A 20,633-nucleotide genomic window follows, 5' to 3' on the forward strand; every position below is an offset into this window, starting at 1 on the left:
TATGGTACTTACCCAGTTTCCAGGAAAAGCGGTTCCACCCGTGCCTCGGTAGCGCAGTAGGCAGCGCGTAAGTCTCATAATATTAAGGTCGTGAGTTCGATCCTCACCCGGGGCATTTAATTTTCTGTGACTGATGGTGATGCTGTTGCTAGGGCACTAACTTATTTCTTGTTTGTTATCCACAACGGTTTCAACGCTTCAGCGGGAAAATGTTTACTTCCTGTTACTGCTACTTACAGCTTCCCTTTCCCTCTTCTCCCAGCACAGCATGAAGCCAAAAGCATTGCTCTGAGACGTTTGAGGTGCGCGCCTTGCCAGTCAGTATGCGCAAAGACGCTCGCAAAGAGAGAAGGGCGCCGACGCGGGACACGACACGAAATGCGACAAGCGACCGTCCGAACCGGCGGAGACACCCCCACATCCGGTGTGGTCTAGTGGCTAGGATACCTGGCTTTCACCCAGGAGGCCCGGGTTCGATTCCCGGTACCGGAACGGAATTTTTTCCACACGAACCGTGACAAGTTTGAGCTGACCGAGCTGCCGTTTCCCGTCCTGCTCGCAATATAGCTACTGTTTCGTGACCGTCAGCAGAATATAGACGAGGGAAGCAGACGTCCGACGACCATAGAAATGGTGTACGGCTTCATGCCATACGTTTCCAGCGCAGGGCTGAGCAACTGCATCTGCCGAGGCCCGTTAGCTCAGTTGGTTAGAGCGTCGTGCTAATAACGCGAAGGTCGTGGGTTTGATCCCCCCACGGGCCACTAGTCTTTTACTACTACGAAAAGGCAGCGCCGATTTCAGCAGGCGAGTGTGATGACCAAAAGATCATCACCCTGCGTGGAAGTTGACGGAGGATCCGAACCCGACTTGTCGGGAAGCGCTACAGCATTCACTCGGCAATGGCCATAATATGTTGAATACACTGGTTCTCAACCGATAAAGACAAGATGAAAGAAAATGTCCGATTGCCGATTTGTAACAACTTTGGCCCTTGTCAGTACTTGGGCGGGTGAGCGCATGGGGACACAGGGTACTGTTGGCAGTTTTACTTCCTATTTTTTCTTTCTCCTTTGTTTTCGGAGCTACAACCCGATTCGGTCATGGACACGCCACCGTGAAAGGATGGGGGAGTGCTGTGTGCCCATCGCCTCGCCTCTCCTTACCTCTCTCAGTCGTTTCTCGTGCTTGTCGTTTTGATATAGGCCGATTTGAGAGCGTCAGCTCTCGCGTCAGCTGAGCAAAGTCGAGACAAGTCGAGACACACTATAGGCTGGTCTGCAGCGAGTAAGAAGGGGGAAAAAAACATTAATTTAAGGGCGCGTGGCGAAAGTACTCATACGCGAAATTAAAAAGCCTGTTGCGGTGGCCGGGAATCGAACCCGGATCAACTGCTTGGAAGGCAACTATGCTGACCATTACACCACCACCGCACAAGGAAGCGCCCCGACGCCGCGCTGTGTCGGCTTCCCGCCTGTCGGCAGCGGCCGAAGGTGATCGTACCTGGCAGGCGCATTTCGAGGTAGGCTAGGGGAGAACATCCAGCCGCATTCGGACGGCGTATCCGCGCACATTTCGCATCCTTTGGCAAGAGTCGGTGCCGGCGCCGGCGATGCAAGAGTACGCAGAGGACCGCGTTCTGGCGGCATTTTTTAGCAGTGCAGTGCAGGATTCAGCGTCTGCAGCATCTTCTCGACAGAATGCTACGGCGCTTGACGGCAGTCCCACTTTCCCTTGAGACATCTGCTCGGCAAGCAGCGTGAAGTTACTACTGGCCCGAGCATCGGTGGTTCAGTGGTAGAATGCTCGCCTGCCACGCGGGCGGCCCGGGTTCGATTCCCGGCCGATGCATCGTTTTGCTGTTCCCGCGATAATGCTGCCGTGCTGCTTGCGCTCTTGAGATGCACGATCCACAAGAATGTATAGCTGGATTCCCTTGAGAAGAACCGAGAACGCAGCACTCGCGGGTCCCCACTAGGACGCTCGCATCATGTTCTACAGACTAGCGTCGGCCTGGCCTCACAATTTGCTATGTCCAGGTGCCTCCGACGCACTGAACGTTAACGACAAGGAGTGCTGCCTATCGTTTGCAAAAGCTGCAGCAACACCGCAATCAACTGGGCCGGCAATGCACGTCTAGCAACAGAACACGTTATCCAGGAAGTACAGTGTCTTTACGTCTAACATTGGGTATGGTACTTACCCAGTTTCCAGGAAAAGCGGTTCCACCCGTGCCTCGGTAGCGCAGTAGGCAGCGCGTAAGTCTCATAATCTTAAGGTCGTGAGTTCGATCCTCACCCGGGGCATTTAATTTTCTGTGACTGATGGTGATGCTGTTGCTAGGGCACTAACTTATTTCTTGTTTGTTATCCACAACGGTTTCAACGCTTCAGCGGGAAAATGTTTACTTCCTGTTACTGCTACTTACAGCTTCCCTTTCCCTCTTCTCCCAGCACAGCATGAAGCCAAAAGCATTGCTCTGAGACGTTTGAGGTGCGCGCCTTGCCAGTCAGTATGCGCAAAGACGCTCGCAAAGAGAGAAGGGCGCCGACGCGGGACACGACACGAAATGCGACAAGCGACCGTCCGAACCGGCGGAGACACCCCCACATCCGGTGTGGTCTAGTGGCTAGGATACCTGGCTTTCACCCAGGAGGCCCGGGTTCGATTCCCGGTACCGGAACGGAATTTTTTCCACACGAACCGTGACAAGTTTGAGCTGACCGAGCTGCCGTTTCCCGTCCTGCTCGCAATATAGCTACTGTTTCGTGACCGTCAGCAGAATATAGACGAGGGAAGCAGACGTCCGACGACCATAGAAATGGTGTACGGCTTCATGCCATACGTTTCCAGCGCAGGGCTGAGCAACTGCATCTGCCGAGGCCCGTTAGCTCAGTTGGTTAGAGCGTCGTGCTAATAACGCGAAGGTCGTGGGTTCGATCCCCCCACGGGCCACTAGTCTTTTACTACTACGAAAAGGCAGCGCCGATTTCAGCAGGCGAGTGTGATGACCAAAAGATCATCACCCTGCGTGGAAGTTGACGGAGGATCCGAACCCGACTTGTCGGGAAGCGCTACAGCATTCACTCGGCAATGGCCATAATATGTTGAATACACTGGTTCTCAACCGATAAAGACAAGATGAAAGAAAATGTCCGATTGCCGATTTGTAACAACTTTGGCCCTTGTCAGTACTTGGGCAGGTGAGCGCATGGGGACACAGGGTACTGTTGGCAGTTTTACTTCCTATTTTTTCTTTCTCCTTTGTTTTCGGAGCTACAACCCGATTCGGTCATGGACACGCCACCGTGAAAGGATGGGGGAGTGCTGTGTGCCCATCGCCTCGCCTCTCCTTACCTCTCTCAGTCGTTTCTCGTGCTTGTCGTTTTGATATAGGCCGATTTGAGAGCGTCAGCTCTCGCGTCAGCTGAGCAAAGTCGAGACAAGTCGAGACACACTATAGGCTGGTCTGCAGCGAGTAAGAAGGGGGAAAAAAACATTAATTTAAGGGCGCGTGGCGAAAGTACTCATACGCGAAATTAAAAAGCCTGTTGCGGTGGCCGGGAATCGAACCCGGATCAACTGCTTGGAAGGCAACTATGCTGACCATTACACCACCACCGCACAAGGAAGCGCCCCGACGCCGCGCTGTGTCGGCTTCCCGCCTGTCGGCAGCGGCCGAAGGTGATCGTACCTGGCAGGCGCATTTCGAGGTAGGCTAGGGGAGAACATCCAGCCGCATTCGGACGGCGTATCCGCGCACATTTCGCATCCTTTGGCAAGAGTCGGTGCCGGCGCCGGCGATGCAAGAGTACGCAGAGGACCGCGTTCTGGCGGCATTTTTTAGCAGTGCAGTGCAGGATTCAGCGTCTGCAGCATCTTCTCGACAGAATGCTACGGCGCTTGACGGCAGTCCCACTTTCCCTTGAGACATCTGCTCGGCAAGCAGCGTGAAGTTACTACTGGCCCGAGCATCGGTGGTTCAGTGGTAGAATGCTCGCCTGCCACGCGGGCGGCCCGGGTTCGATTCCCGGCCGATGCATCGTTTTGCTGTTCCCGCGATAATGCTGCCGTGCTGCTTGTGCTCTTGAGATGCACGATCCACAAGAATGTATAGCTGGATTCCCTTGAGAAGAACCGAGAACGCAGCACTCGCGGGTCCCCACTAGGACGCTCGCATCATGTTCTACAGACTAGCGTCGGCCTGGCCTCACAATTTGCTATGTCCAGGTGCCTCCGACGCACTGAACGTTAACGACAAGGAGTGCTGCCTATCGTTTGCAAAAGCTGCAGCAACACCGCAATCAACTGGGCCGGCAATGCACGTCTAGCAACAGAACACGTTATCCAGGAAGTACAGTGTCTTTACGTCTAACATTGGGTATGGTACTTACCCAGTTTCCAGGAAAAGCGGTTCCACCCGTGCCTCGGTAGCGCAGTAGGCAGCGCGTAAGTCTCATAATATTAAGGTCGTGAGTTCGATCCTCACCCGGGGCATTTAATTTTCTGTGACTGATGGTGATGCTGTTGCTAGGGCACTAACTTATTTCTTGTTTGTTATCCACAACGGTTTCAACGCTTCAGCGGGAAAATGTTTACTTCCTGTTACTGCTACTTACAGCTTCCCTTTCCCTCTTCTCCCAGCACAGCATGAAGCCAAAAGCATTGCTCTGAGACGTTTGAGGTGCGCGCCTTGCCAGTCAGTATGCGCAAAGACGCTCGCAAAGAGAGAAGGGCGCCGACGCGGGACACGACACGAAATGCGACAAGCGACCGTCCGAACCGGCGGAGACACCCCCACATCCGGTGTGGTCTAGTGGCTAGGATACCTGGCTTTCACCCAGGAGGCCCGGGTTCGATTCCCGGTACCGGAACGGAATTTTTTCCACACGAACCGTGACAAGTTTGAGCTGACCGAGCTGCCGTTTCCCGTCCTGCTCGCAATATAGCTACTGTTTCGTGACCGTCAGCAGAATATAGACGAGGGAAGCAGACGTCCGACGACCATAGAAATGGTGTACGGCTTCATGCCATACGTTTCCAGCGCAGGGCTGAGCAACTGCATCTGCCGAGGCCCGTTAGCTCAGTTGGTTAGAGCGTCGTGCTAATAACGCGAAGGTCGTGGGTTTGATCCCCCCACGGGCCACTAGTCTTTTACTACTACGAAAAGGCAGCGCCGATTTCAGCAGGCGAGTGTGATGACCAAAAGATCATCACCCTGCGTGGAAGTTGACGGAGGATCCGAACCCGACTTGTCGGGAAGCGCTACAGCATTCACTCGGCAATGGCCATAATATGTTGAATACACTGGTTCTCAACCGATAAAGACAAGATGAAAGAAAATGTCCGATTGCCGATTTGTAACAACTTTGGCCCTTGTCAGTACTTGGGCGGGTGAGCGCATGGGGACACAGGGTACTGTTGGCAGTTTTACTTCCTATTTTTTCTTTCTCCTTTGTTTTCGGAGCTACAACCCGATTCGGTCATGGACACGCCACCGTGAAAGGATGGGGGAGTGCTGTGTGCCCATCGCCTCGCCTCTCCTTACCTCTCTCAGTCGTTTCTCGTGCTTGTCGTTTTGATATAGGCCGATTTGAGAGCGTCAGCTCTCGCGTCAGCTGAGCAAAGTCGAGACAAGTCGAGACACACTATAGGCTGGTCTGCAGCGAGTAAGAAGGGGGAAAAAAACATTAATTTAAGGGCGCGTGGCGAAAGTACTCATACGCGAAATTAAAAAGCCTGTTGCGGTGGCCGGGAATCGAACCCGGATCAACTGCTTGGAAGGCAACTATGCTGACCATTACACCACCACCGCACAAGGAAGCGCCCCGACGCCGCGCTGTGTCGGCTTCCCGCCTGTCGGCAGCGGCCGAAGGTGATCGTACCTGGCAGGCGCATTTCGAGGTAGGCTAGGGGAGAACATCCAGCCGCATTCGGACGGCGTATCCGCGCACATTTCGCATCCTTTGGCAAGAGTCGGTGCCGGCGCCGGCGATGCAAGAGTACGCAGAGGACCGCGTTCTGGCGGCATTTTTTAGCAGTGCAGTGCAGGATTCAGCGTCTGCAGCATCTTCTCGACAGAATGCTACGGCGCTTGACGGCAGTCCCACTTTCCCTTGAGACATCTGCTCGGCAAGCAGCGTGAAGTTACTACTGGCCCGAGCATCGGTGGTTCAGTGGTAGAATGCTCGCCTGCCACGCGGGCGGCCCGGGTTCGATTCCCGGCCGATGCATCGTTTTGCTGTTCCCGCGATAATGCTGCCGTGCTGCTTGTGCTCTTGAGATGCACGATCCACAAGAATGTATAGCTGGATTCCCTTGAGAAGAACCGAGAACGCAGCACTCGCGGGTCCCCACTAGGACGCTCGCATCATGTTCTACAGACTAGCGTCGGCCTGGCCTCACAATTTGCTATGTCCAGGTGCCTCCGACGCACTGAACGTTAACGACAAGGAGTGCTGCCTATCGTTTGCAAAAGCTGCAGCAACACCGCAATCAACTGGGCCGGCAATGCACGTCTAGCAACAGAACACGTTATCCAGGAAGTACAGTGTCTTTACGTCTAACATTGGGTATGGTACTTACCCAGTTTCCAGGAAAAGCGGTTCCACCCGTGCCTCGGTAGCGCAGTAGGCAGCGCGTAAGTCTCATAATATTAAGGTCGTGAGTTCGATCCTCACCCGGGGCATTTAATTTTCTGTGACTGATGGTGATGCTGTTGCTAGGGCACTAACTTATTTCTTGTTTGTTATCCACAACGGTTTCAACGCTTCAGCGGGAAAATGTTTACTTCCTGTTACTGCTACTTACAGCTTCCCTTTCCCTCTTCTCCCAGCACAGCATGAAGCCAAAAGCATTGCTCTGAGACGTTTGAGGTGCGCGCCTTGCCAGTCAGTATGCGCAAAGACGCTCGCAAAGAGAGAAGGGCGCCGACGCGGGACACGACACGAAATGCGACAAGCGACCGTCCGAACCGGCGGAGACACCCCCACATCCGGTGTGGTCTAGTGGCTAGGATACCTGGCTTTCACCCAGGAGGCCCGGGTTCGATTCCCGGTACCGGAACGGAATTTTTTCCACACGAACCGTGACAAGTTTGAGCTGACCGAGCTGCCGTTTCCCGTCCTGCTCGCAATATAGCTACTGTTTCGTGACCGTCAGCAGAATATAGACGAGGGAAGCAGACGTCCGACGACCATAGAAATGGTGTACGGCTTCATGCCATACGTTTCCAGCGCAGGGCTGAGCAACTGCATCTGCCGAGGCCCGTTAGCTCAGTTGGTTAGAGCGTCGTGCTAATAACGCGAAGGTCGTGGGTTCGATCCCCCCACGGGCCACTAGTCTTTTACTACTACGAAAAGGCAGCGCCGATTTCAGCAGGCGAGTGTGATGACCAAAAGATCATCACCCTGCGTGGAAGTTGACGGAGGATCCGAACCCGACTTGTCGGGAAGCGCTACAGCATTCACTCGGCAATGGCCATAATATGTTGAATACACTGGTTCTCAACCGATAAAGACAAGATGAAAGAAAATGTCCGATTGCCGATTTGTAACAACTTTGGCCCTTGTCAGTACTTGGGCGGGTGAGCGCATGGGGACACAGGGTACTGTTGGCAGTTTTACTTCCTATTTTTTCTTTCTCCTTTGTTTTCGGAGCTACAACCCGATTCGGTCATGGACACGCCACCGTGAAAGGATGGGGGAGTGCTGTGTGCCCATCGCCTCGCCTCTCCTTACCTCTCTCAGTCGTTTCTCGTGCTTGTCGTTTTGATATAGGCCGATTTGAGAGCGTCAGCTCTCGCGTCAGCTGAGCAAAGTCGAGACAAGTCGAGACACACTATAGGCTGGTCTGCAGCGAGTAAGAAGGGGGAAAAAAACATTAATTTAAGGGCGCGTGGCGAAAGTACTCATACGCGAAATTAAAAAGCCTGTTGCGGTGGCCGGGAATCGAACCCGGATCAACTGCTTGGAAGGCAACTATGCTGACCATTACACCACCACCGCACAAGGAAGCGCCCCGACGCCGCGCTGTGTCGGCTTCCCGCCTGTCGGCAGCGGCCGAAGGTGATCGTACCTGGCAGGCGCATTTCGAGGTAGGCTAGGGGAGAACATCCAGCCGCATTCGGACGGCGTATCCGCGCACATTTCGCATCCTTTGGCAAGAGTCGGTGCCGGCGCCGGCGATGCAAGAGTACGCAGAGGACCGCGTTCTGGCGGCATTTTTTAGCAGTGCAGTGCAGGATTCAGCGTCTGCAGCATCTTCTCGACAGAATGCTACGGCGCTTGACGGCAGTCCCACTTTCCCTTGAGACATCTGCTCGGCAAGCAGCGTGAAGTTACTACTGGCCCGAGCATCGGTGGTTCAGTGGTAGAATGCTCGCCTGCCACGCGGGCGGCCCGGGTTCGATTCCCGGCCGATGCATCGTTTTGCTGTTCCCGCGATAATGCTGCCGTGCTGCTTGTGCTCTTGAGATGCACGATCCACAAGAATGTATAGCTGGATTCCCTTGAGAAGAACCGAGAACGCAGCACTCGCGGGTCCCCACTAGGACGCTCGCATCATGTTCTACAGACTAGCGTCGGCCTGGCCTCACAATTTGCTATGTCCAGGTGCCTCCGACGCACTGAACGTTAACGACAAGGAGTGCTGCCTATCGTTTGCAAAAGCTGCAGCAACACCGCAATCAACTGGGCCGGCAATGCACGTCTAGCAACAGAACACGTTATCCAGGAAGTACAGTGTCTTTACGTCTAACATTGGGTATGGTACTTACCCAGTTTCCAGGAAAAGCGGTTCCACCCGTGCCTCGGTAGCGCAGTAGGCAGCGCGTAAGTCTCATAATATTAAGGTCGTGAGTTCGATCCTCACCCGGGGCATTTAATTTTCTGTGACTGATGGTGATGCTGTTGCTAGGGCACTAACTTATTTCTTGTTTGTTATCCACAACGGTTTCAACGCTTCAGCGGGAAAATGTTTACTTCCTGTTACTGCTACTTACAGCTTCCCTTTCCCTCTTCTCCCAGCACAGCATGAAGCCAAAAGCATTGCTCTGAGACGTTTGAGGTGCGCGCCTTGCCAGTCAGTATGCGCAAAGACGCTCGCAAAGAGAGAAGGGCGCCGACGCGGGACACGACACGAAATGCGACAAGCGACCGTCCGAACCGGCGGAGACACCCCCACATCCGGTGTGGTCTAGTGGCTAGGATACCTGGCTTTCACCCAGGAGGCCCGGGTTCGATTCCCGGTACCGGAACGGAATTTTTTCCACACGAACCGTGACAAGTTTGAGCTGACCGAGCTGCCGTTTCCCGTCCTGCTCGCAATATAGCTACTGTTTCGTGACCGTCAGCAGAATATAGACGAGGGAAGCAGACGTCCGACGACCATAGAAATGGTGTACGGCTTCATGCCATACGTTTCCAGTGCAGGGCTGAGCAACTGCATCTGCCGAGGCCCGTTAGCTCAGTTGGTTAGAGCGTCGTGCTAATAACGCGAAGGTCGTGGGTTCGATCCCCCCACGGGCCACTAGTCTTTTACTACTACGAAAAGGCAGCGCCGATTTCAGCAGGCGAGTGTGATGACCAAAAGATCATCACCCTGCGTGGAAGTTGACGGAGGATCCGAACCCGACTTGTCGGGAAGCGCTACAGCATTCACTCGGCAATGGCCATAATATGTTGAATACACTGGTTCTCAACCGATAAAGACAAGATGAAAGAAAATGTCCGATTGCCGATTTGTAACAACTTTGGCCCTTGTCAGTACTTGGGCGGGTGAGCGCATGGGGACACAGGGTACTGTTGGCAGTTTTACTTCCTATTTTTTCTTTCTCCTTTGTTTTCGGAGCTACAACCCGATTCGGTCATGGACACGCCACCGTGAAAGGATGGGGGAGTGCTGTGTGCCCATCGCCTCGCCTCTCCTTACCTCTCTCAGTCGTTTCTCGTGCTTGTCGTTTTGATATAGGCCGATTTGAGAGCGTCAGCTCTCGCGTCAGCTGAGCAAAGTCGAGACAAGTCGAGACACACTATAGGCTGGTCTGCAGCGAGTAAGAAGGGGGAAAAAAACATTAATTTAAGGGCGCGTGGCGAAAGTACTCATACGCGAAATTAAAAAGCCTGTTGCGGTGGCCGGGAATCGAACCCGGATCAACTGCTTGGAAGGCAACTATGCTGACCATTACACCACCACCGCACAAGGAAGCGCCCCGACGCCGCGCTGTGTCGGCTTCCCGCCTGTCGGCAGCGGCCGAAGGTGATCGTACCTGGCAGGCGCATTTCGAGGTAGGCTAGGGGAGAACATCCAGCCGCATTCGGACGGCGTATCCGCGCACATTTCGCATCCTTTGGCAAGAGTCGGTGCCGGCGCCGGCGATGCAAGAGTACGCAGAGGACCGCGTTCTGGCGGCATTTTTTAGCAGTGCAGTGCAGGATTCAGCGTCTGCAGCATCTTCTCGACAGAATGCTACGGCGCTTGACGGCAGTCCCACTTTCCCTTGAGACATCTGCTCGGCAAGCAGCGTGAAGTTACTACTGGCCCGAGCATCGGTGGTTCAGTGGTAGAATGCTCGCCTGCCACGCGGGCGGCCCGGGTTCGATTCCCGGCCGATGCATCGTTTTGCTGTTCCCGCGATAATGCTGCCGTGCTGCTTGCGCTCTTGAGATGCACGATCCACAAGAATGTATAGCTGGATTCCCTTGAGAAGAACCGAGAACGCAGCACTCGCGGGTCCCCACTAGGACGCTCGCATCATGTTCTACAGACTAGCGTCGGCCTGGCCTCACAATTTGCTATGTCCAGGTGCCTCCGACGCACTGAACGTTAACGACAAGGAGTGCTGCCTATCGTTTGCAAAAGCTGCAGCAACACCGCAATCAACTGGGCCGGCAATGCACGTCTAGCAACAGAACACGTTATCCAGGAAGTACAGTGTCTTTACGTCTAACATTGGGTATGGTACTTACCCAGTTTCCAGGAAAAGCGGTTCCACCCGTGCCTCGGTAGCGCAGTAGGCAGCGCGTAAGTCTCATAATCTTAAGGTCGTGAGTTCGATCCTCACCCGGGGCATTTAATTTTCTGTGACTGATGGTGATGCTGTTGCTAGGGCACTAACTTATTTCTTGTTTGTTATCCACAACGGTTTCAACGCTTCAGCGGGAAAATGTTTACTTCCTGTTACTGCTACTTACAGCTTCCCTTTCCCTCTTCTCCCAGCACAGCATGAAGCCAAAAGCATTGCTCTGAGACGTTTGAGGTGCGCGCCTTGCCAGTCAGTATGCGCAAAGACGCTCGCAAAGAGAGAAGGGCGCCGACGCGGGACACGACACGAAATGCGACAAGCGACCGTCCGAACCGGCGGAGACACCCCCACATCCGGTGTGGTCTAGTGGCTAGGATACCTGGCTTTCACCCAGGAGGCCCGGGTTCGATTCCCGGTACCGGAACGGAATTTTTTCCACACGAACCGTGACAAGTTTGAGCTGACCGAGCTGCCGTTTCCCGTCCTGCTCGCAATATAGCTACTGTTTCGTGACCGTCAGCAGAATATAGACGAGGGAAGCAGACGTCCGACGACCATAGAAATGGTGTACGGCTTCATGCCATACGTTTCCAGCGCAGGGCTGAGCAACTGCATCTGCCGAGGCCCGTTAGCTCAGTTGGTTAGAGCGTCGTGCTAATAACGCGAAGGTCGTGGGTTCGATCCCCCCACGGGCCACTAGTCTTTTACTACTACGAAAAGGCAGCGCCGATTTCAGCAGGCGAGTGTGATGACCAAAAGATCATCACCCTGCGTGGAAGTTGACGGAGGATCCGAACCCGACTTGTCGGGAAGCGCTACAGCATTCACTCGGCAATGGCCATAATATGTTGAATACACTGGTTCTCAACCGATAAAGACAAGATGAAAGAAAATGTCCGATTGCCGATTTGTAACAACTTTGGCCCTTGTCAGTACTTGGGCAGGTGAGCGCATGGGGACACAGGGTACTGTTGGCAGTTTTACTTCCTATTTTTTCTTTCTCCTTTGTTTTCGGAGCTACAACCCGATTCGGTCATGGACACGCCACCGTGAAAGGATGGGGGAGTGCTGTGTGCCCATCGCCTCGCCTCTCCTTACCTCTCTCAGTCGTTTCTCGTGCTTGTCGTTTTGATATAGGCCGATTTGAGAGCGTCAGCTCTCGCGTCAGCTGAGCAAAGTCGAGACAAGTCGAGACACACTATAGGCTGGTCTGCAGCGAGTAAGAAGGGGGAAAAAAACATTAATTTAAGGGCGCGTGGCGAAAGTACTCATACGCGAAATTAAAAAGCCTGTTGCGGTGGCCGGGAATCGAACCCGGATCAACTGCTTGGAAGGCAACTATGCTGACCATTACACCACCACCGCACAAGGAAGCGCCCCGACGCCGCGCTGTGTCGGCTTCCCGCCTGTCGGCAGCGGCCGAAGGTGATCGTACCTGGCAGGCGCATTTCGAGGTAGGCTAGGGGAGAACATCCAGCCGCATTCGGACGGCGTATCCGCGCACATTTCGCATCCTTTGGCAAGAGTCGGTGCCGGCGCCGGCGATGCAAGAGTACGCAGAGGACCGCGTTCTGGCGGCATTTTTTAGCAGTGCAGTGCAGGATTCAGCGTCTGCAGCATCTTCTCGACAGAATGCTACGGCGCTTGACGGCAGTCCCACTTTCCCTTGAGACATCTGCTCGGCAAGCAGCGTGAAGTTACTACTGGCCCGAGCATCGGTGGTTCAGTGGTAGAATGCTCGCCTGCCACGCGGGCGGCCCGGGTTCGATTCCCGGCCGATGCATCGTTTTGCTGTTCCCGCGATAATGCTGCCGTGCTGCTTGTGCTCTTGAGATGCACGATCCACAAGAATGTATAGCTGGATTCCCTTGAGAAGAACCGAGAACGCAGCACTCGCGGGTCCCCACTAGGACGCTCGCATCATGTTCTACAGACTAGCGTCGGCCTGGCCTCACAATTTGCTATGTCCAGGTGCCTCCGACGCACTGAACGTTAACGACAAGGAGTGCTGCCTATCGTTTGCAAAAGCTGCAGCAACACCGCAATCAACTGGGCCGGCAATGCACGTCTAGCAACAGAACACGTTATCCAGGAAGTACAGTGTCTTTACGTCTAACATTGGGTATGGTACTTACCCAGTTTCCAGGAAAAGCGGTTCCACCCGTGCCTCGGTAGCGCAGTAGGCAGCGCGTAAGTCTCATAATATTAAGGTCGTGAGTTCGATCCTCACCCGGGGCATTTAATTTTCTGTGACTGATGGTGATGCTGTTGCTAGGGCACTAACTTATTTCTTGTTTGTTATCCACAACGGTTTCAACGCTTCAGCGGGAAAATGTTTACTTCCTGTTACTGCTACTTACAGCTTCCCTTTCCCTCTTCTCCCAGCACAGCATGAAGCCAAAAGCATTGCTCTGAGACGTTTGAGGTGCGCGCCTTGCCAGTCAGTATGCGCAAAGACGCTCGCAAAGAGAGAAGGGCGCCGACGCGGGACACGACACGAAATGCGACAAGCGACCGTCCGAACCGGCGGAGACACCCCCACATCCGGTGTGGTCTAGTGGCTAGGATACCTGGCTTTCACCCAGGAGGCCCGGGTTCGATTCCCGGTACCGGAACGGAATTTTTTCCACACGAACCGTGACAAGTTTGAGCTGACCGAGCTGCCGTTTCCCGTCCTGCTCGCAATATAGCTACTGTTTCGTGACCGTCAGCAGAATATAGACGAGGGAAGCAGACGTCCGACGACCATAGAAATGGTGTACGGCTTCATGCCATACGTTTCCAGTGCAGGGCTGAGCAACTGCATCTGCCGAGGCCCGTTAGCTCAGTTGGTTAGAGCGTCGTGCTAATAACGCGAAGGTCGTGGGTTCGATCCCCCCACGGGCCACTAGTCTTTTACTACTACGAAAAGGCAGCGCCGATTTCAGCAGGCGAGTGTGATGACCAAAAGATCATCACCCTGCGTGGAAGTTGACGGAGGATCCGAACCCGACTTGTCGGGAAGCGCTACAGCATTCACTCGGCAATGGCCATAATATGTTGAATACACTGGTTCTCAACCGATAAAGACAAGATGAAAGAAAATGTCCGATTGCCGATTTGTAACAACTTTGGCCCTTGTCAGTACTTGGGCGGGTGAGCGCATGGGGACACAGGGTACTGTTGGCAGTTTTACTTCCTATTTTTTCTTTCTCCTTTGTTTTCGGAGCTACAACCCGATTCGGTCATGGACACGCCACCGTGAAAGGATGGGGGAGTGCTGTGTGCCCATCGCCTCGCCTCTCCTTACCTCTCTCAGTCGTTTCTCGTGCTTGTCGTTTTGATATAGGCCGATTTGAGAGCGTCAGCTCTCGCGTCAGCTGAGCAAAGTCGAGACAAGTCGAGACACACTATAGGCTGGTCTGCAGCGAGTAAGAAGGGGGAAAAAAACATTAATTTAAGGGCGCGTGGCGAAAGTACTCATACGCGAAATTAAAAAGCCTGTTGCGGTGGCCGGGAATCGAACCCGGATCAACTGCTTGGAAGGCAACTATGCTGACCATTACACCACCACCGCACAAGGAAGCGCCCCGACGCCGCGCTGTGTCGGCTTCCCGCCTGTCGGCAGCGGCCGAAGGTGATCGTACCTGGCAGGCGCATTTCGAGGTAGGCTAGGGGAGAACATCCAGCCGCATTCGGACGGCGTATCCGCGCACATTTCGCATCCTTTGGCAAGAGTCGGTGCCGGCGCCGGCGATGCAAGAGTACGCAGAGGACCGCGTTCTGGCGGCATTTTTTAGCAGTGCAGTGCAGGATTCAGCGTCTGCAGCATCTTCTCGACAGAATGCTACGGCGCTTGACGGCAGTCCCACTTTCCCTTGAGACATCTGCTCGGCAAGCAGCGTGAAGTTACTACTGGCCCGAGCATCGGTGGTTCAGTGGTAGAATGCTCGCCTGCCACGCGGGCGGCCCGGGTTCGATTCCCGGCCGATGCATCGTTTTGCTGTTCCCGCGATAATGCTGCCGTGCTGCTTGCGCTCTTGAGATGCACGATCCACAAGAATGTATAGCTGGATTCCCTTGAGAAGAACCGAGAACGCAGCACTCGCGGGTCCCCACTAGGACGCTCGCATCATGTTCTACAGACTAGCGTCGGCCTGGCCTCACAATTTGCTATGTCCAGGTGCCTCCGACGCACTGAACGTTAACGACAAGGAGTGCTGCCTATCGTTTGCAAAAGCTGCAGCAACACCGCAATCAACTGGGCCGGCAATGCACGTCTAGCAACAGAACACGTTATCCAGGAAGTACAGTGTCTTTACGTCTAACATTGGGTATGGTACTTACCCAGTTTCCAGGAAAAGCGGTTCCACCCGTGCCTCGGTAGCGCAGTAGGCAGCGCGTAAGTCTCATAATCTTAAGGTCGTGAGTTCGATCCTCACCCGGGGCATTTAATTTTCTGTGACTGATGGTGATGCTGTTGCTAGGGCACTAACTTATTTCTTGTTTGTTATCCACAACGGTTTCAACGCTTCAGCGGGAAAATGTTTACTTCCTGTTACTGCTACTTACAGCTTCCCTTTCCCTCTTCTCCCAGCACAGCATGAAGCCAAAAGCATTGCTCTGAGACGTTTGAGGTGCGCGCCTTGCCAGTCAGTATGCGCAAAGACGCTCGCAAAGAGAGAAGGGCGCCGACGCGGGACACGACACGAAATGCGACAAGCGACCGTCCGAACCGGCGGAGACACCCCCACATCCGGTGTGGTCTAGTGGCTAGGATACCTGGCTTTCACCCAGGAGGCCCGGGTTCGATTCCCGGTACCGGAACGGAATTTTTTCCACACGAACCGTGACAAGTTTGAGCTGACCGAGCTGCCGTTTCCCGTCCTGCTCGCAATATAGCTACTGTTTCGTGACCGTCAGCAGAATATAGACGAGGGAAGCAGACGTCCGACGACCATAGAAATGGTGTACGGCTTCATGCCATACGTTTCCAGCGCAGGGCTGAGCAACTGCATCTGCCGAGGCCCGTTAGCTCAGTTGGTTAGAGCGTCGTGCTAATAACGCGAAGGTCGTGGGTTCGATCCCCCCACGGGCCACTAGTCTTTTACTACTACGAAAAGGCAGCGCCGATTTCAGCAGGCGAGTGTGATGACCAAAAGATCATCACCCTGCGTGGAAGTTGACGGAGGATCCGAACCCGACTTGTCGGGAAGCGCTACAGCATTCACTCGGCAATGGCCATAATATGTTGAATACACTGGTTCTCAACCGATAAAGACAAGATGAAAGAAAATGTCCGATTGCCGATTTGTAACAACTTTGGCCCTTGTCAGTACTTGGGCAGGTGAGCGCATGGGGACACAGGGTACTGTTGGCAGTTTTACTTCCTATTTTTTCTTTCTCCTTTGTTTTCGGAGCTACAACCCGATTCGGTCATGGACACGCCACCGTGAAAGGATGGGGGAGTGCTGTGTGCCCATCGCCTCGCCTCTCCTTACCTCTCTCAGTCGTTTCTCGTGCTTGTCGTTTTGATATAGGCCGATTTGAGAGCGTCAGCTCTCGCGTCAGCTGAGCAAAGTCGAGACAAGTCGAGACACACTATAGGCTGGTCTGCAGCGAGTAAGAAGGGGGAAAAAAACATTAATTTAAGGGCGCGTGGCGAAAGTACTCATACGCGAAATTAAAAAGCCTGTTGCGGTGGCCGGGAATCGAACCCGGATCAACTGCTTGGAAGGCAACTATGCTGACCATTACACCACCACCGCACAAGGAAGCGCCCCGACGCCGCGCTGTGTCGGCTTCCCGCCTGTCGGCAGCGGCCGAAGGTGATCGTACCTGGCAGGCGCATTTCGAGGTAGGCTAGGGGAGAACATCCAGCCGCATTCGGACGGCGTATCCGCGCACATTTCGCATCCTTTGGCAAGAGTCGGTGCCGGCGCCGGCGATGCAAGAGTACGCAGAGGACCGCGTTCTGGCGGCATTTTTTAGCAGTGCAGTGCAGGATTCAGCGTCTGCAGCATCTTCTCGACAGAATGCTACGGCGCTTGACGGCAGTCCCACTTTCCCTTGAGACATCTGCTCGGCAAGCAGCGTGAAGTTACTACTGGCCCGAGCATCGGTGGTTCAGTGGTAGAATGCTCGCCTGCCACGCGGGCGGCCCGGGTTCGATTCCCGGCCGATGCATCGTTTTGCTGTTCCCGCGATAATGCTGCCGTGCTGCTTGTGCTCTTGAGATGCACGATCCACAAGAATGTATAGCTGGATTCCCTTGAGAAGAACCGAGAACGCAGCACTCGCGGGTCCCCACTAGGACGCTCGCATCATGTTCTACAGACTAGCGTCGGCCTGGCCTCACAATTTGCTATGTCCAGGTGCCTCCGACGCACTGAACGTTAACGACAAGGAGTGCTGCCTATCGTTTGCAAAAGCTGCAGCAACACCGCAATCAACTGGGCCGGCAATGCACGTCTAGCAACAGAACACGTTATCCAGGAAGTACAGTGTCTTTACGTCTAACATTGGGTATGGTACTTACCCAGTTTCCAGGAAAAGCGGTTCCACCCGTGCCTCGGTAGCGCAGTAGGCAGCGCGTAAGTCTCATAATCTTAAGGTCGTGAGTTCGATCCTCACCCGGGGCATTTAATTTTCTGTGACTGATGGTGATGCTGTTGCTAGGGCACTAACTTATTTCTTGTTTGTTATCCACAACGGTTTCAACGCTTCAGCGGGAAAATGTTTACTTCCTGTTACTGCTACTTACAGCTTCCCTTTCCCTCTTCTCCCAGCACAGCATGAAGCCAAAAGCATTGCTCTGAGACGTTTGAGGTGCGCGCCTTGCCAGTCAGTATGCGCAAAGACGCTCGCAAAGAGAGAAGGGCGCCGACGCGGGACACGACACGAAATGCGACAAGCGACCGTCCGAACCGGCGGAGACACCCCCACATCCGGTGTGGTCTAGTGGCTAGGATACCTGGCTTTCACCCAGGAGGCCCGGGTTCGATTCCCGGTACCGGAACGGAATTTTTTCCACACGAACCGTGACAAGTTTGAGCTGACCGAGCTGCCGTTTCCCGTCCTGCTCGCAATATAGCTACTGTTTCGTGACCGTCAGCAGAATATAGACGAGGGAAGCAGACGTCCGACGACCATAGAAATGGTGTACGGCTTCATGCCATACGTTTCCAGTGCAGGGCTGAGCAACTGCATCTGCCGAGGCCCGTTAGCTCAGTTGGTTAGAGCGTCGTGCTAATAACGCGAAGGTCGTGGGTTCGATCCCCCCACGGGCCACTAGTCTTTTACTACTACGAAAAGGCAGCGCCGATTTCAGCAGGCGAGTGTGATGACCAAAAGATCATCACCCTGCGTGGAAGTTGACGGAGGATCCGAACCCGACTTGTCGGGAAGCGCTACAGCATTCACTCGGCAATGGCCATAATATGTTGAATACACTGGTTCTCAACCGATAAAGACAAGATGAAAGAAAATGTCCGATTGCCGATTTGTAACAACTTTGGCCCTTGTCAGTACTTGGGCGGGTGAGCGCATGGGGACACAGGGTACTGTTGGCAGTTTTACTTCCTATTTTTTCTTTCTCCTTTGTTTTCGGAGCTACAACCCGATTCGGTCATGGACACGCCACCGTGAAAGGATGGGGGAGTGCTGTGTGCCCATCGCCTCGCCTCTCCTTACCTCTCTCAGTCGTTTCTCGTGCTTGTCGTTTTGATATAGGCCGATTTGAGAGCGTCAGCTCTCGCGTCAGCTGAGCAAAGTCGAGACAAGTCGAGACACACTATAGGCTGGTCTGCAGCGAGTAAGAAGGGGGAAAAAAACATTAATTTAAGGGCGCGTGGCGAAAGTACTCATACGCGAAATTAAAAAGCCTGTTGCGGTGGCCGGGAATCGAACCCGGATCAACTGCTTGGAAGGCAACTATGCTGACCATTACACCACCACCGCACAAGGAAGCGCCCCGACGCCGCGCTGTGTCGGCTTCCCGCCTGTCGGCAGCGGCCGAAGGTGATCGTACCTGGCAGGCGCATTTCGAGGTAGGCTAGGGGAGAACATCCAGCCGCATTCGGACGGCGTATCCGCGCACATTTCGCATCCTTTGGCAAGAGTCGGTGCCGGCGCCGGCGATGCAAGAGTACGCAGAGGACCGCGTTCTGGCGGCATTTTTTAGCAGTGCAGTGCAGGATTCAGCGTCTGCAGCATCTTCTCGACAGAATGCTACGGCGCTTGACGGCAGTCCCACTTTCCCTTGAGACATCTGCTCGGCAAGCAGCGTGAAGTTACTACTGGCCCGAGCATCGGTGGTTCAGTGGTAGAATGCTCGCCTGCCACGCGGGCGGCCCGGGTTCGATTCCCGGCCGATGCATCGTTTTGCTGTTCCCGCGATAATGCTGCCGTGCTGCTTGCGCTCTTGAGATGCACGATCCACAAGAATGTATAGCTGGATTCCCTTGAGAAGAACCGAGAACGCAGCACTCGCGGGTCCCCACTAGGACGCTCGCATCATGTTCTACAGACTAGCGTCGGCCTGGCCTCACAATTTGCTATGTCCAGGTGCCTCCGACGCACTGAACGTTAACGACAAGGAGTGCTGCCTATCGTTTGCAAAAGCTGCAGCAACACCGCAATCAACTGGGCCGGCAATGCACGTCTAGCAACAGAACACGTTATCCAGGAAGTACAGTGTCTTTACGTCTAACATTGGGTATGGTACTTACCCAGTTTCCAGGAAAAGCGGTTCCACCCGTGCCTCGGTAGCGCAGTAGGCAGCGCGTAAGTCTCATAATCTTAAGGTCGTGAGTTCGATCCTCACCCGGGGCATTTAATTTTCTGTGACTGATGGTGATGCTGTTGCTAGGGCACTAACTTATTTCTTGTTTGTTATCCACAACGGTTTCAACGCTTCAGCGGGAAAATGTTTACTTCCTGTTACTGCTACTTACAGCTTCCCTTTCCCTCTTCTCCCAGCACAGCATGAAGCCAAAAGCATTGCTCTGAGACGTTTGAGGTGCGCGCCTTGCCAGTCAGTATGCGCAAAGACGCTCGCAAAGAGAGAAGGGCGCCGACGCGGGACACGACACGAAATGCGACAAGCGACCGTCCGAACCGGCGGAGACACCCCCACATCCGGTGTGGTCTAGTGGCTAGGATACCTGGCTTTCACCCAGGAGGCCCGGGTTCGATTCCCGGTACCGGAACGGAATTTTTTCCACACGAACCGTGACAAGTTTGAGCTGACCGAGCTGCCGTTTCCCGTCCTGCTCGCAATATAGCTACTGTTTCGTGACCGTCAGCAGAATATAGACGAGGGAAGCAGACGTCCGACGACCATAGAAATGGTGTACGGCTTCATGCCATACGTTTCCAGCGCAGGGCTGAGCAACTGCATCTGCCGAGGCCCGTTAGCTCAGTTGGTTAGAGCGTCGTGCTAATAACGCGAAGGTCGTGGGTTCGATCCCCCCACGGGCCACTAGTCTTTTACTACTACGAAAAGGCAGCGCCGATTTCAGCAGGCGAGTGTGATGACCAAAAGATCATCACCCTGCGTGGAAGTTGACGGAGGATCCGAACCCGACTTGTCGGGAAGCGCTACAGCATTCACTCGGCAATGGCCATAATA

At 54.2% G+C, this 20,633-nt stretch overlaps 48 non-coding genes across 48 annotated transcripts; 39 read left to right on the forward strand and 9 right to left on the reverse strand.

Moving 5' to 3' along the window:
• Positions 1 to 42: 42 nt before the first annotated feature.
• On the forward strand, positions 43 to 115 carry Trnam-cau (transfer RNA methionine (anticodon CAU)). Its single transcript has one exon. It is a non-coding gene; the product is annotated as a tRNA-Met (tRNA).
• Positions 116 to 420: 305 nt separating this feature from the next.
• Positions 421 to 492, forward strand: Trnae-uuc (transfer RNA glutamic acid (anticodon UUC)). Its single transcript has one exon. It is a non-coding gene; the product is annotated as a tRNA-Glu (tRNA).
• A 198-nt stretch (positions 493 to 690) lies between these two features.
• Positions 691 to 764, forward strand: Trnai-aau (transfer RNA isoleucine (anticodon AAU)). The gene has a single exon. It is a non-coding gene; the product is annotated as a tRNA-Ile (tRNA).
• A 597-nt stretch (positions 765 to 1,361) lies between these two features.
• On the reverse strand, positions 1,362 to 1,433 carry Trnag-ucc (transfer RNA glycine (anticodon UCC)). The gene has a single exon. It is a non-coding gene; the product is annotated as a tRNA-Gly (tRNA).
• Positions 1,434 to 1,780: 347 nt separating this feature from the next.
• Positions 1,781 to 1,851, forward strand: Trnag-gcc (transfer RNA glycine (anticodon GCC)). The gene has a single exon. It is a non-coding gene; the product is annotated as a tRNA-Gly (tRNA).
• Positions 1,852 to 2,233: 382 nt separating this feature from the next.
• On the forward strand, positions 2,234 to 2,306 carry Trnam-cau (transfer RNA methionine (anticodon CAU)). The gene has a single exon. It is a non-coding gene; the product is annotated as a tRNA-Met (tRNA).
• Positions 2,307 to 2,611: 305 nt separating this feature from the next.
• Positions 2,612 to 2,683, forward strand: Trnae-uuc (transfer RNA glutamic acid (anticodon UUC)). The gene has a single exon. It is a non-coding gene; the product is annotated as a tRNA-Glu (tRNA).
• A 198-nt stretch (positions 2,684 to 2,881) lies between these two features.
• Trnai-aau (transfer RNA isoleucine (anticodon AAU)) lies at positions 2,882 to 2,955 on the forward strand. The gene has a single exon. It is a non-coding gene; the product is annotated as a tRNA-Ile (tRNA).
• A 597-nt stretch (positions 2,956 to 3,552) lies between these two features.
• On the reverse strand, positions 3,553 to 3,624 carry Trnag-ucc (transfer RNA glycine (anticodon UCC)). Its single transcript has one exon. It is a non-coding gene; the product is annotated as a tRNA-Gly (tRNA).
• A 347-nt stretch (positions 3,625 to 3,971) lies between these two features.
• Positions 3,972 to 4,042, forward strand: Trnag-gcc (transfer RNA glycine (anticodon GCC)). The gene has a single exon. It is a non-coding gene; the product is annotated as a tRNA-Gly (tRNA).
• Positions 4,043 to 4,424: 382 nt separating this feature from the next.
• On the forward strand, positions 4,425 to 4,497 carry Trnam-cau (transfer RNA methionine (anticodon CAU)). The gene has a single exon. It is a non-coding gene; the product is annotated as a tRNA-Met (tRNA).
• A 305-nt stretch (positions 4,498 to 4,802) lies between these two features.
• Positions 4,803 to 4,874, forward strand: Trnae-uuc (transfer RNA glutamic acid (anticodon UUC)). Its single transcript has one exon. It is a non-coding gene; the product is annotated as a tRNA-Glu (tRNA).
• Positions 4,875 to 5,072: 198 nt separating this feature from the next.
• Trnai-aau (transfer RNA isoleucine (anticodon AAU)) lies at positions 5,073 to 5,146 on the forward strand. The gene has a single exon. It is a non-coding gene; the product is annotated as a tRNA-Ile (tRNA).
• A 597-nt stretch (positions 5,147 to 5,743) lies between these two features.
• On the reverse strand, positions 5,744 to 5,815 carry Trnag-ucc (transfer RNA glycine (anticodon UCC)). The gene has a single exon. It is a non-coding gene; the product is annotated as a tRNA-Gly (tRNA).
• A 347-nt stretch (positions 5,816 to 6,162) lies between these two features.
• On the forward strand, positions 6,163 to 6,233 carry Trnag-gcc (transfer RNA glycine (anticodon GCC)). The gene has a single exon. It is a non-coding gene; the product is annotated as a tRNA-Gly (tRNA).
• A 382-nt stretch (positions 6,234 to 6,615) lies between these two features.
• On the forward strand, positions 6,616 to 6,688 carry Trnam-cau (transfer RNA methionine (anticodon CAU)). Its single transcript has one exon. It is a non-coding gene; the product is annotated as a tRNA-Met (tRNA).
• A 305-nt stretch (positions 6,689 to 6,993) lies between these two features.
• On the forward strand, positions 6,994 to 7,065 carry Trnae-uuc (transfer RNA glutamic acid (anticodon UUC)). The gene has a single exon. It is a non-coding gene; the product is annotated as a tRNA-Glu (tRNA).
• A 198-nt stretch (positions 7,066 to 7,263) lies between these two features.
• On the forward strand, positions 7,264 to 7,337 carry Trnai-aau (transfer RNA isoleucine (anticodon AAU)). Its single transcript has one exon. It is a non-coding gene; the product is annotated as a tRNA-Ile (tRNA).
• Positions 7,338 to 7,934: 597 nt separating this feature from the next.
• On the reverse strand, positions 7,935 to 8,006 carry Trnag-ucc (transfer RNA glycine (anticodon UCC)). Its single transcript has one exon. It is a non-coding gene; the product is annotated as a tRNA-Gly (tRNA).
• A 347-nt stretch (positions 8,007 to 8,353) lies between these two features.
• Trnag-gcc (transfer RNA glycine (anticodon GCC)) lies at positions 8,354 to 8,424 on the forward strand. Its single transcript has one exon. It is a non-coding gene; the product is annotated as a tRNA-Gly (tRNA).
• Positions 8,425 to 8,806: 382 nt separating this feature from the next.
• On the forward strand, positions 8,807 to 8,879 carry Trnam-cau (transfer RNA methionine (anticodon CAU)). The gene has a single exon. It is a non-coding gene; the product is annotated as a tRNA-Met (tRNA).
• Positions 8,880 to 9,184: 305 nt separating this feature from the next.
• On the forward strand, positions 9,185 to 9,256 carry Trnae-uuc (transfer RNA glutamic acid (anticodon UUC)). The gene has a single exon. It is a non-coding gene; the product is annotated as a tRNA-Glu (tRNA).
• A 198-nt stretch (positions 9,257 to 9,454) lies between these two features.
• Trnai-aau (transfer RNA isoleucine (anticodon AAU)) lies at positions 9,455 to 9,528 on the forward strand. Its single transcript has one exon. It is a non-coding gene; the product is annotated as a tRNA-Ile (tRNA).
• A 597-nt stretch (positions 9,529 to 10,125) lies between these two features.
• On the reverse strand, positions 10,126 to 10,197 carry Trnag-ucc (transfer RNA glycine (anticodon UCC)). The gene has a single exon. It is a non-coding gene; the product is annotated as a tRNA-Gly (tRNA).
• Positions 10,198 to 10,544: 347 nt separating this feature from the next.
• Positions 10,545 to 10,615, forward strand: Trnag-gcc (transfer RNA glycine (anticodon GCC)). Its single transcript has one exon. It is a non-coding gene; the product is annotated as a tRNA-Gly (tRNA).
• Positions 10,616 to 10,997: 382 nt separating this feature from the next.
• Trnam-cau (transfer RNA methionine (anticodon CAU)) lies at positions 10,998 to 11,070 on the forward strand. The gene has a single exon. It is a non-coding gene; the product is annotated as a tRNA-Met (tRNA).
• A 305-nt stretch (positions 11,071 to 11,375) lies between these two features.
• On the forward strand, positions 11,376 to 11,447 carry Trnae-uuc (transfer RNA glutamic acid (anticodon UUC)). Its single transcript has one exon. It is a non-coding gene; the product is annotated as a tRNA-Glu (tRNA).
• Positions 11,448 to 11,645: 198 nt separating this feature from the next.
• On the forward strand, positions 11,646 to 11,719 carry Trnai-aau (transfer RNA isoleucine (anticodon AAU)). Its single transcript has one exon. It is a non-coding gene; the product is annotated as a tRNA-Ile (tRNA).
• A 597-nt stretch (positions 11,720 to 12,316) lies between these two features.
• Positions 12,317 to 12,388, reverse strand: Trnag-ucc (transfer RNA glycine (anticodon UCC)). The gene has a single exon. It is a non-coding gene; the product is annotated as a tRNA-Gly (tRNA).
• Positions 12,389 to 12,735: 347 nt separating this feature from the next.
• Positions 12,736 to 12,806, forward strand: Trnag-gcc (transfer RNA glycine (anticodon GCC)). Its single transcript has one exon. It is a non-coding gene; the product is annotated as a tRNA-Gly (tRNA).
• Positions 12,807 to 13,188: 382 nt separating this feature from the next.
• Trnam-cau (transfer RNA methionine (anticodon CAU)) lies at positions 13,189 to 13,261 on the forward strand. The gene has a single exon. It is a non-coding gene; the product is annotated as a tRNA-Met (tRNA).
• A 305-nt stretch (positions 13,262 to 13,566) lies between these two features.
• Positions 13,567 to 13,638, forward strand: Trnae-uuc (transfer RNA glutamic acid (anticodon UUC)). Its single transcript has one exon. It is a non-coding gene; the product is annotated as a tRNA-Glu (tRNA).
• A 198-nt stretch (positions 13,639 to 13,836) lies between these two features.
• On the forward strand, positions 13,837 to 13,910 carry Trnai-aau (transfer RNA isoleucine (anticodon AAU)). Its single transcript has one exon. It is a non-coding gene; the product is annotated as a tRNA-Ile (tRNA).
• Positions 13,911 to 14,507: 597 nt separating this feature from the next.
• Trnag-ucc (transfer RNA glycine (anticodon UCC)) lies at positions 14,508 to 14,579 on the reverse strand. The gene has a single exon. It is a non-coding gene; the product is annotated as a tRNA-Gly (tRNA).
• A 347-nt stretch (positions 14,580 to 14,926) lies between these two features.
• Trnag-gcc (transfer RNA glycine (anticodon GCC)) lies at positions 14,927 to 14,997 on the forward strand. Its single transcript has one exon. It is a non-coding gene; the product is annotated as a tRNA-Gly (tRNA).
• Positions 14,998 to 15,379: 382 nt separating this feature from the next.
• Positions 15,380 to 15,452, forward strand: Trnam-cau (transfer RNA methionine (anticodon CAU)). The gene has a single exon. It is a non-coding gene; the product is annotated as a tRNA-Met (tRNA).
• Positions 15,453 to 15,757: 305 nt separating this feature from the next.
• Trnae-uuc (transfer RNA glutamic acid (anticodon UUC)) lies at positions 15,758 to 15,829 on the forward strand. The gene has a single exon. It is a non-coding gene; the product is annotated as a tRNA-Glu (tRNA).
• Positions 15,830 to 16,027: 198 nt separating this feature from the next.
• On the forward strand, positions 16,028 to 16,101 carry Trnai-aau (transfer RNA isoleucine (anticodon AAU)). The gene has a single exon. It is a non-coding gene; the product is annotated as a tRNA-Ile (tRNA).
• Positions 16,102 to 16,698: 597 nt separating this feature from the next.
• On the reverse strand, positions 16,699 to 16,770 carry Trnag-ucc (transfer RNA glycine (anticodon UCC)). Its single transcript has one exon. It is a non-coding gene; the product is annotated as a tRNA-Gly (tRNA).
• A 347-nt stretch (positions 16,771 to 17,117) lies between these two features.
• On the forward strand, positions 17,118 to 17,188 carry Trnag-gcc (transfer RNA glycine (anticodon GCC)). Its single transcript has one exon. It is a non-coding gene; the product is annotated as a tRNA-Gly (tRNA).
• A 382-nt stretch (positions 17,189 to 17,570) lies between these two features.
• Trnam-cau (transfer RNA methionine (anticodon CAU)) lies at positions 17,571 to 17,643 on the forward strand. The gene has a single exon. It is a non-coding gene; the product is annotated as a tRNA-Met (tRNA).
• Positions 17,644 to 17,948: 305 nt separating this feature from the next.
• On the forward strand, positions 17,949 to 18,020 carry Trnae-uuc (transfer RNA glutamic acid (anticodon UUC)). Its single transcript has one exon. It is a non-coding gene; the product is annotated as a tRNA-Glu (tRNA).
• A 198-nt stretch (positions 18,021 to 18,218) lies between these two features.
• Trnai-aau (transfer RNA isoleucine (anticodon AAU)) lies at positions 18,219 to 18,292 on the forward strand. The gene has a single exon. It is a non-coding gene; the product is annotated as a tRNA-Ile (tRNA).
• A 597-nt stretch (positions 18,293 to 18,889) lies between these two features.
• Trnag-ucc (transfer RNA glycine (anticodon UCC)) lies at positions 18,890 to 18,961 on the reverse strand. The gene has a single exon. It is a non-coding gene; the product is annotated as a tRNA-Gly (tRNA).
• Positions 18,962 to 19,308: 347 nt separating this feature from the next.
• On the forward strand, positions 19,309 to 19,379 carry Trnag-gcc (transfer RNA glycine (anticodon GCC)). Its single transcript has one exon. It is a non-coding gene; the product is annotated as a tRNA-Gly (tRNA).
• Positions 19,380 to 19,761: 382 nt separating this feature from the next.
• Trnam-cau (transfer RNA methionine (anticodon CAU)) lies at positions 19,762 to 19,834 on the forward strand. Its single transcript has one exon. It is a non-coding gene; the product is annotated as a tRNA-Met (tRNA).
• A 305-nt stretch (positions 19,835 to 20,139) lies between these two features.
• Positions 20,140 to 20,211, forward strand: Trnae-uuc (transfer RNA glutamic acid (anticodon UUC)). Its single transcript has one exon. It is a non-coding gene; the product is annotated as a tRNA-Glu (tRNA).
• A 198-nt stretch (positions 20,212 to 20,409) lies between these two features.
• Trnai-aau (transfer RNA isoleucine (anticodon AAU)) lies at positions 20,410 to 20,483 on the forward strand. Its single transcript has one exon. It is a non-coding gene; the product is annotated as a tRNA-Ile (tRNA).
• The last annotated feature ends 150 nt before the right edge of the window (positions 20,484 to 20,633 follow it).

The sequence above is a fragment of the Schistocerca nitens genome, chromosome 2 (genome assembly GCF_023898315.1).
Source record: "Schistocerca nitens isolate TAMUIC-IGC-003100 chromosome 2, iqSchNite1.1, whole genome shotgun sequence".
Taxonomy (NCBI): Eukaryota; Metazoa; Arthropoda; class Insecta; order Orthoptera; family Acrididae; genus Schistocerca; species Schistocerca nitens.